Source organism: Vipera berus, assembly GCF_964194415.1.
Source record: "Vipera berus genome assembly, chromosome: 1".
In the NCBI taxonomy this organism is placed as follows: domain Eukaryota; kingdom Metazoa; phylum Chordata; class Lepidosauria; order Squamata; family Viperidae; genus Vipera; species Vipera berus.
Window position 1 is genome coordinate 289,266,186 of NC_138202.1, and position 9,745 is coordinate 289,275,930.

Here is a 9,745-nt window from a genome sequence, read left to right on the forward strand (position 1 = left end):
TCTTTTACTATGAGGCAGGATCAATATTCTTGAATTTACTGGGATTAAAATAATCTAGTCATTTGGATAAACAATAAATTATAAGCATTTCTAGTAATTAACAACACTGTTTCTTTTAAAATCTTAGTTACAGAGTGAAGAATCACTAACCTTATGGGATTACATGTATGTAATTATTTTTATTATGAAAGGAAAAGTATTAGGATAATATTTGTTTTCCCTGACAATAACATAAAGCTTTACCTTGACTGCATTCTGTTCAGGCTCTAATGTATTATTGTTATAAGCATTTTTTCTTGGCTAGAAACTATTTATGTAGTTGTTTTTTGCAGATGTACAATAGTCTGTGCAAGCAATATGCACTATTTTCATCTGAATGCTTTGATTTCAACATGCTGAATAAAAGGTCCTAGTTTCTTATGAAAGATTCTTGTAGGAGTCGTTTCTGTCAGAAAATGGTGCTTCCCTCCCCCCAGCAATATATTAGTTTAGTTATATTTTTGATTGCACTGGTTTTTGTTTCTTTGTTTTAAGGAGTCTTTTTGAAACTATTATTCTATTTTTTTCTTGAAATAGATTAAGCATATGACTGGCAACTCCTTTTCTTGTTCTTATCCAAGAAAGAGAAAACTTTGACACAATAATCATGCTTGGGGGAGTTAAATGAAGTCAGTAAGAACTTTCATGGTTCAAACATTTTATTTATTTATTAGATACAGAGAGCCAGTTGGTGTAGTGGTTAAGATGCTGGGCTAGAAACCAGGAGAATATGAATTCTAGTCCCACCTTAGCTTTGAAAGCCATCTGGGTGACCTTGGGCCAGTATAAAGTGGGTTGCCACCTGATCAGACCTGTTTTTATGAACATAATGACCATTATTCATTATGAGATGGTTTTTGCTGGAAACCAGAAGTAAACATAAAAGTGACTGTGGGACACTGCAGACAGTGCAGACTAGTTGCCGAGCACCCAAAATGTGGTCACATGACCATGGGGTGGGCGACATTGGAACTTCAAAACTGGTTCAAGAGTCCTTTTTGCGGGGTCCATCATAACTTCACCCAGTTGCTAAGTAACCAGTCATAAGTCAAGGATTACCTATAATCTATGTTTCTATTCAATAGATATCAAACTCAGGTTTACAGGAAAGTTGCTGCCTTGTGGGATGGTGAGGTACATGTACCATGCCAGATGTCTTAGGTAGTGCAACAAATCAGGTGAGAAAGAATAAAAATGCCAAATATTCCACAAATATTGTAGGTAGATCAAGGGAAAGTTGGTTTTCTGTTCCAGCTCACCAATCAGCATTGGAAAATCATTTTCTCACTTTTCTGAAACTAGGAGATAGGTTATTAAAATACATCATGTTTTAGACCATGTTTCAGGGAAACTATAAATTACATTAGAAAGGATTATTGCCATGTCCTAGTACATCAGTTTCAGCAAAAATATTCTTGTCTATTTCTGGGGCAGCCTATGGAAAGACAATGAGTTTTGTTAGTCAAGGAGCTTTAGTTCTGAAAGAACTGCTCATAGGACAAAAGCCATGCGTATTTATAGATTTGTTTGTGAAAAGATCCGTATTCTTCTTCAATGCTTGCTGAATATAGCAAATACTGCAATGGTTCTCATTTGGTAGATGTTTTCTGGGAGGATTCAATAGAAATTCTGCCCAACTGAAAAATAGATTCAAGAGGTTCTGTGTTAAGTGTCATAAAAGTGTATTTTGGAGTGGAAAGAAGCTGTAGAAGATTTCCTTTCTGACCCTTACTCTGTGATTTGATGGTTCTAGGATCCATAAAATGAAGAAAAAAAACCTCTTAGGCAAGTGGGTTAGAAAAAATATCTGTTTGGGTGGTCTAGTGGTTCTACTTAGTTTAAGGAAATGTTGGAAGTTCCAAGGTGTCTGAATTAAAGTAAAATACAACAGTTCAAAAGACCAAGCACATTTTGTTTCACATCCTTCCCCTTATTTGATCTTTCTAAATGCCATAGTAGATAACTAAGACACTGTATTGTTAGTCATAGTGAGCTGCTTCAGGCTTTCTTGGGAACATCTATTTAGAAAAAAACTGAAAAATGCATGCCCTTTGAACTGTTTTTTTAGATTGAGGATGCATTCAGAATCTCCGAGTCATTTTCAGTCATCCATAGTACAGTAGATATAATCACATTTTGTTCTGACTTACAGCTTGTTCCTGTTTCATTATGCTGGAGGATCATAATTCTGCCAACTTTGTCTCCCATTTGGACTTTGGCTGCTGCAATCAACACATCTTCATATTGTTTAAGACACAAAACTGCCAGAAGACATGGAATATTTCTTTACTAGTCAGACTCATAAAACTGTTATTTTCTAAGTGTAGCCGATCTACTTCTGTAATATAGCATAATTTTTCAAAAGAGATGCAGTTACTGGAAAAGTTATTGGTTCAAATCCCAGCTGAGCTATTGCAGGACCTTGCCACAAACCCACAGACTCAGACATCAACCTTAGGTGTAATATTTGTGTAAAATTACTGGTATAATTTTAAAATATTAAAAAATTAAAAAAATCTTTTTCTTTAGAACATCCTTCTTCTCTCTAGTGCCTCAGGACACAACTTCCAAAATACTTAGCTGCTGGTTAGGGATTCTGTGTGTTGTAATCTGAACAATTCTGGAAAGTGGCAGATTGGAACAACCTGTTTCAAAATGGAGTACATACTTGTATTAGTCATTCATTACTAATATTACTCATTAGTAATGAACACAGCAAAACACTACAAAATGATTTCTTATAATACACACACAAAAAAGGAATCAGTATTTTAAGAAAGGCTCTCGATCCAACTTAGTTCACTAATTGCTTTAATGTAATCAATAGGATAAAAAAGATTTCATATTTTTAAAAGAGATGGGGTTGGGATTATTCTTGGGTTTTTTTCCCCACCTTGTACAATTTGGTTCAGGTTTATGGGTATGGTTTAAAAACAATGTATTTCAAGGTCATATGCAATTTCTCAAGGTGATGAATGAAATACTTAGTGTATGATTTTCAGTTGAAGGAGGACCTGACCTGCTAAAAGACACGGATTTTCTGTCTTTCAGGTTTATAATGTGTCAATGGCCATTGTGCACAGGAAACATTTGTTCAGACAGCTATTACTTGAACTTCTAGTCTTGGGGGGCATAATTTCATTGATTTCCCTCTCAAGGAAAGTGAACTTTCAGTTTGAAGATATTAGACTGCCAGACAGCATAGTATCAATCCACCATAACTGGAAAATCATTAACCTTAGAGAGCAATTAGTATACTGCCTGATCCTCACTAGGCTCAAGGCAATTAGATTATAGTCCAGAAACTAACACAAGTGTCACAATTACATTTCCAGTTCAGTGCCTTGCTAGACATTTTGCATAATTGAGCAGCTTAATTTTTTTCACACTTACACATCTTAACCAAATCAGAAGTGTACTTAAATATTTAGAAAGCATCAAATGATAGAATGCCTGGAAAGTGCCTGCTGATAACCTGCTGATCTGTGTGCATAATATATAGAAGAGTTTAAGGAGATTCTGTGATGCTCTCTTTAGACCATAACTTGTGCCTGCTGTAACAATGACATCTTAATTGTTCTTTTTCTCCCTCCACTAGTTCAATGTAGCATACCCTGATCAGGATGAAAGCTCGTAGAGAGAAAAAAATAATAATAAAAAAATTATGCACTACCTATAGGGGCTTCACTTTGGAAGGACACTAATGACTGATGTAAGTTTTCCAGTTAGAATAGAGCTGGAAGGGACTTTGGAGGTCTTCTAGTCCAACCCCCTGCTCAAGCAGGAGACTCTAGTCCAGACATGTCAAACACAAGGCCCGGGGGCCGGATCCGGCCCGCGAAGTGGTTTCATGTGGCCCGCGAAGCCATCCTGGAAACAGTGAGGGAACGCCCCCCACTGCCTTGGCCCTGGCCCAGAGACCCTCCTCCTGCCAGAGACCCTCAGATCTGTCCCACCCCTGCCCGGGCCCCCATAGGCACCTTTGATGCGAACGATGTAGAGCTGGCCACGCCCACCCAGTAGGCCGTATGTACTCTGGCCATGCCCACCCAGTAGGCCACGCCCACCCTGGCCATACCCACCTGGCCCCCTGAGGGCAACCGCAATGCTGATGCGGCCCTCAATGAAATTGAGTTTGACACTCCTGCTCTAGTCTATACCATTTCGGATAGGTGAAGTGGGGCAAACAGCTCAAGAAAGTGAAGCTGTGTCCCCTAAGTGAGTGGATCCAGGATTTCCTGAGTGTATGGATGTGTGTGCATCCTTACACACTAGTAAGTATGAAACAGTTTGATGCCCAATTTTAAAATGGTTCAGTTGGAGACTGAAGGACTCACCCCCAAAGGATTTGGAAATGTAATATTCTATATTAGATATTAGATAACCTTTATTTACATTTTTTTTTACTCTGGGCACAATGGCACACATTAAAAATATTGTTTCATTATTTTTTCCACCTACTCAACTGAGATGCAGATACTAACATACAGGTTTTGGGTTTTTTTTAAGCTAAACAGCTCTTGTTAGAAATTAGCTTTTCTTCCCTTGTGAAGTAATCTTACAGTATGTTAATAGGGAATACAAATGATAAATGAGTGAAGCAAAATGGATGCTCAAATGTGAATGATCATACAAGCACGTGCTTCTTTTTTTAAAACCAAGGTCACTCAGAGTAATTTTTTTTAAAATAATGGATTTTTTTTTCTTTTTTTCCTTTGTGGTCAGTTCAAAAGCAGCCTACAAAATTGCTAAAGTTATTAATACATCAAAACAAGTAGTGTACAGTGGGTTAACACAAAAGTAAAAACAGGGAGATAAAATATTTTATAATACATATCCATCCAATACATACAAAAAGAGACAAAAACAATTGCTAGTTGTTCACTTCTTTTTAAGAGTAATCAAAATGTGCAGGCTTTGGCATTCTGTAGGGTTCCTTGTATGAATATGATCAATGCAATTACTTTCATATCAAGCCACTCTTACACAACTCTTCAAAGGGGAGCTTTGCTCGATTAAAGACTTGAGAAAAGCAATCTTACAAAGCAAAACTAAGAAGCAAAGCACCAGACTCCTTGCATCGACGTATAGTCCTGACAGCAATGCAATGTTTGGTTGAAGGAGAGCAGCCTCATCTTAACCTATGTAAGACTGAGGGACCTCCAAAAAGCAAAAGTATCTCAGTGATACAAATAAAAGCCTTACAGAACTGTAGTTCCAATGATTATTTCCATCACCCTTCTAATCCAACATGGATTAATCAGTGAAGGCTAAGCAGAGGGAGGCTTTATTACTACTTGGGTAGAAGCCCATAAGAGAATTATAGCACTGTAGACTAAATTGTGTGCCACAGAAGTCACTGTCAGTTCTGAGCAATTACATAGATAGAACTTATCCAGGATGATCTATCCGTAACCTGATCTTTCAGGACAACGGGGCAGCTGTCAGACCTGTCCCAGTCTACTCTCTCAGGAAAGTAACTCGTGACTCCATTTGGTTGAAGCAGAAGAACTTTAACTGAAAGAAACTGGTTGCCAGTAAAAACAGGAATCTGGTGTTCCTATGCAAAATACAAGGCCATTTTTTTTCATTTCCCACTCCCTTCCCAAATGGCCAGTCCCCCAGCCATCCAATGTGATGCTGGTAAGATGTTTTGAGAAACTTTGAGATGTAATAATCATAATCATAATCATAATCATAATCATAATCAGAAGAAGAAGAAGAAGAAGAAGAAGAAGAAGAAGAAGAAGAAGAAGAAGAAGAAGAAGAAGAAGAAGAAGAAGAAGAAGAAGAAGAAGAAGTTGGAAGGGAACTTGGAGGTCATCTAGTCTAACCCCCTGTTCAGGCAGGAAACCCTATACCATTTCAGTCAAATGGCTGTCCAGTCTCTTCTTAAAAACTTCCAGTGTTGGAGCATTCACAGATTCTGGAGCCAGGTTGTTCCACTGGTTAATTCTTCTAACCGTCAGGAAGTTTCTCCTTAGTTCTAGGTTGCTTCTCTCCTTGACTAGTTTCCATCCGTTGCTTCTTGTCCTGCCTACAGGTGCTTTGGAGAATAGCTTGACTCCCTCTTTTTTGTGGCAGCCCCTGAGATATTGGAACACTGCTATCATGTCACCCCTCACTCTTCTCTTCGTTAAACTACACATACCCAATTCCAGCAACCGTTCCCTAACTGCTAACAGCCCATTCTCAGGGCAAATGGCCTTGAAGATCCTGGTAGAAGCCAGTTTCTTCCACTGTCACTCCCTCTTCCCTATTTCCCATGTTTGAAGTTACAGCAATAGCACCCAATAAACCCCCATCCTTCCTTCTCCCTCCGGCCCTCATGGCAGAGCTCCAGCAAGGCACAAGCTGGTGATGGTGGACTTGACACTGCCATTGTAGTAGAGTCCATCCACCTTGCTGCTGGCCTTCCTCTCTTTCTTTCCATCTTTCCCAACATTAGAGCTTTCTCCAGAAATCTTATATAATCTGTCTGAAATATGATAGACCATATTGTAGGCTGGACTAGGAAATCAAAACACATACCAAGGGAAGACAGTGATAAACCATGCCTGTATTGTGAAGAAAACTGGATGAAGTCCTTAAGATTTCTAATAACAAAGCAATGAGATTTTACCTTTTTAATGTATCAAAGCCAATTTAATTATACATCATTTCTCCTAATTCTTACTACAAAGGTTCTTTGCATTTATATTAACTGGATCAAAGATCGGCTGCTTTTTCCCCAGCCCCAATGGCTTTATACTCTCATAGGATAAATACCACAAAAATAAATAAACAGCTGAAAGAAGCATAAAAATAATGTAATGGAAGACCTTAAAAATCCAATTAGATTTCAGTTATAAGTCCATCCAGAAGCTTCAACTAATCTAGAACAGGGTAGAATGATCCTGGTTGCTTCAGGGACCACCTGTCTTCCATAGTATCTCACTGGCTGATTTGATTTGACAGGATCAACATGCTCTGGCTTCCTTCAATTTAACAAGGCCATCGTTTGGATCTTGAAATTGTGCCTTCTATGTAGAAGTGCCTGCCTTCTGGAACCAAGTTGCTCCTGAGGTCCAAACAGCCCTCAAGGGGCTCTGAAGCTTCCTTTGGGTTGCATGGCTTGATTTCTCTATTATTGTTTTTTGCCGTCTTTGCCATCTTTTGTTATTTTATGTCTCTTACTGTATTTTTTCCTTTTTTAAAAAAAATATATTGTTTACTTCTGAACTGCCCAGAGTTGTGGAAGTTGGGTGGCATACAAATTAAATAAATAAATTTCATAAGACAATAGCTTTTCTCATTTAAATAAAAACTTACACTTTAAGAATTACTATTGTACTTCTCACTATAGTAAGATTGCTTTTACATAGTGAGTTTTCTTTAGAAATATTACATGGTTTGGGGGAGGAGCTTGATACAAATTAAGTATTGGTGAAGACACCTTGCTCTACCTTAGTCCCAGTTTGCTCTACTTTAGTCCCAGTTACAATCAGCTCCCTGCTACACAGATACAATTGTTGTTTAATAGATTAAAAGAATCTATTGATGCCTTCCTAGGAAAGTTCCAATACCAATAACTGAGGACACTGAAAGAATATGCTAACTCTCCAAATTGGCTCAGAATTCTGTTCCTTATAAAATGGAGATGCCCACCTTTTCAGACAAATCATCTTGCTTATGTTATCTGATTCTCCCTTTCTGTCCACAATAGATCTCTAATTGTAGAAATCTCATAATGTTTTTGATGCCAATTGAAGAATAACTATTCAGCCAAATATTTTTAACATGAAAAATTATTTTTATTACAGCTCTCTCTCTCTCTCTCTCTCTCTCTCTCTCTCTCTCTCTCTCTCTCTCTCTCTCTCTCTCTCTCTCTCTCTCTCTCTCTCTCTCTCTCTCTCTCTCTTTGAATTTTGCCTTTTGGAATTTAATGTTTATTTTAATTTTAATCACTGGTGTTAGAGATTAAACTTGATTTGGGTGACAATATTATATAATGGAGTAAAAGCACCTTTAAGGAGTTAAACGGCCTAAGGGTGTGGCTGTAATTATTCCACATAAAAGAGAGTTAGATGTTACACGTAGTTGCTCTTGTATATGTGTTTGATGTTAGTGTTTGGATACCTCTTGTTCTCTTGTTTGCTAACTTGATATTTATTCTCTCAAGAATCAACTGCTTGCTACAGTGTATATTGTTTTTGATATTGGTAAGCAGCTTTTGTATTTTGATACTATGTTTTTTATGGACTGACTTTTATGTGCATGATACTGGATTGATACTTGGACTATTTCTTACTGTGTTTCTTTTTGTTGTCTGAGTAAAAATAAGTTATAAAACTCGTGTTAGTACATTACTGTTTGCCTAAAAGTCCCAGTACAACTTCCACTGTGTATTAATAATACTCTGTTAAACAAACCATTTTTTCAACAACATATTCTAACAATGGTTATGGGCCCAGATCCAGTGTGGTGCTGAGGACAGGCACAGTATTGTATTTATATTTACTAACTGAGTTTTTTAATTCAGACAATGGCACAAGGACTATTCAATCCATTCTGCATTACCCGGCTTAATGAGTCAAACTACGTATCCTGGTCTACACAATGTAGTTTGCTATTACAAAATCAAGGTCTTTGGAAAATAGTCCATAATCCTCCTGATGTAACTGCCTGGGATCCAACTAATGAAGAAGATAACAAGAAGATTGTAGACTTCAATAAAGACAATGATAAGGCTTTATCTATCATTGGGCTAACATTAGGAGACCAACAGCTAGTCCATGTGCGTGGAGAAGAATCAGCTGCTAAATGTTGGGCTAAGTTGAAAAAGATTTTTGTTCGGGACAGTGTTGGTGCTCATATAAATCTTACCAGAAAGCTATTTAGAGCTAGACTGGAAAAGAATGGCGATATGTTAGCTCACCTTAACTTTATAAAAGCAACTTTGTTGGAACTGCAAGAAAAAGAACTTATTTTCTCAGAGCTTCAGCAGGTTTACATCATTTTATCATCATTGGATGAGAGCTACGATGCCTTTGTATCGTCCTTGGAGGTTTTGTCCAAAGAAGACCTAACTGTTTCTTCAATAACTGGAAGGTTGTTGGAAGAATCAAGATGTCGTATGGAGAGAAAACAGTTGAGAGAGCCATTGCAACAAGAAATAAAGAAGACTGAATCTGCTTATATTTTAAGGAAATGCTTTAATTGTGGGTTAAAGGGACATATTGCTAAGTTTTGTCAGAATAGTAATTGTCAGAGAAAGGAAAGCCATAGAAAGAATAAAAAGCTGATTAATGTAGCTGTAGCTAATAGAACTACTAATAACCACAATTGGTGGGTGGTAGATAGTGGAGCTACACACTGTATTTCAAAAATAAAAAGGGATTTTGAGAATATAAGGTCTAGTAAAAAATATATTTCTATGGCTAATGGCTGGAGAGTCAAGGTCTCTGGAGAGGGTAAGGTTTACTGTTCATTTTTAAAACAAAATTTGGAAATGCTATATGTTCCCAGATGTGATTATAATCTATTATCAGTTAAGGCATTATTGGAAGCAGGTTTTAAAGTTACTTTCCAAGGGGAGGAATGTCTTATTCAAAAGAATGAAGTGAATTTAATAGCTAATATGAAAGATGGTTTGTTTGTAATTAGCAATGATCCTATTATAATGGCTACTACTTGTACAAATCAAAAACCACATGATGAATGTATT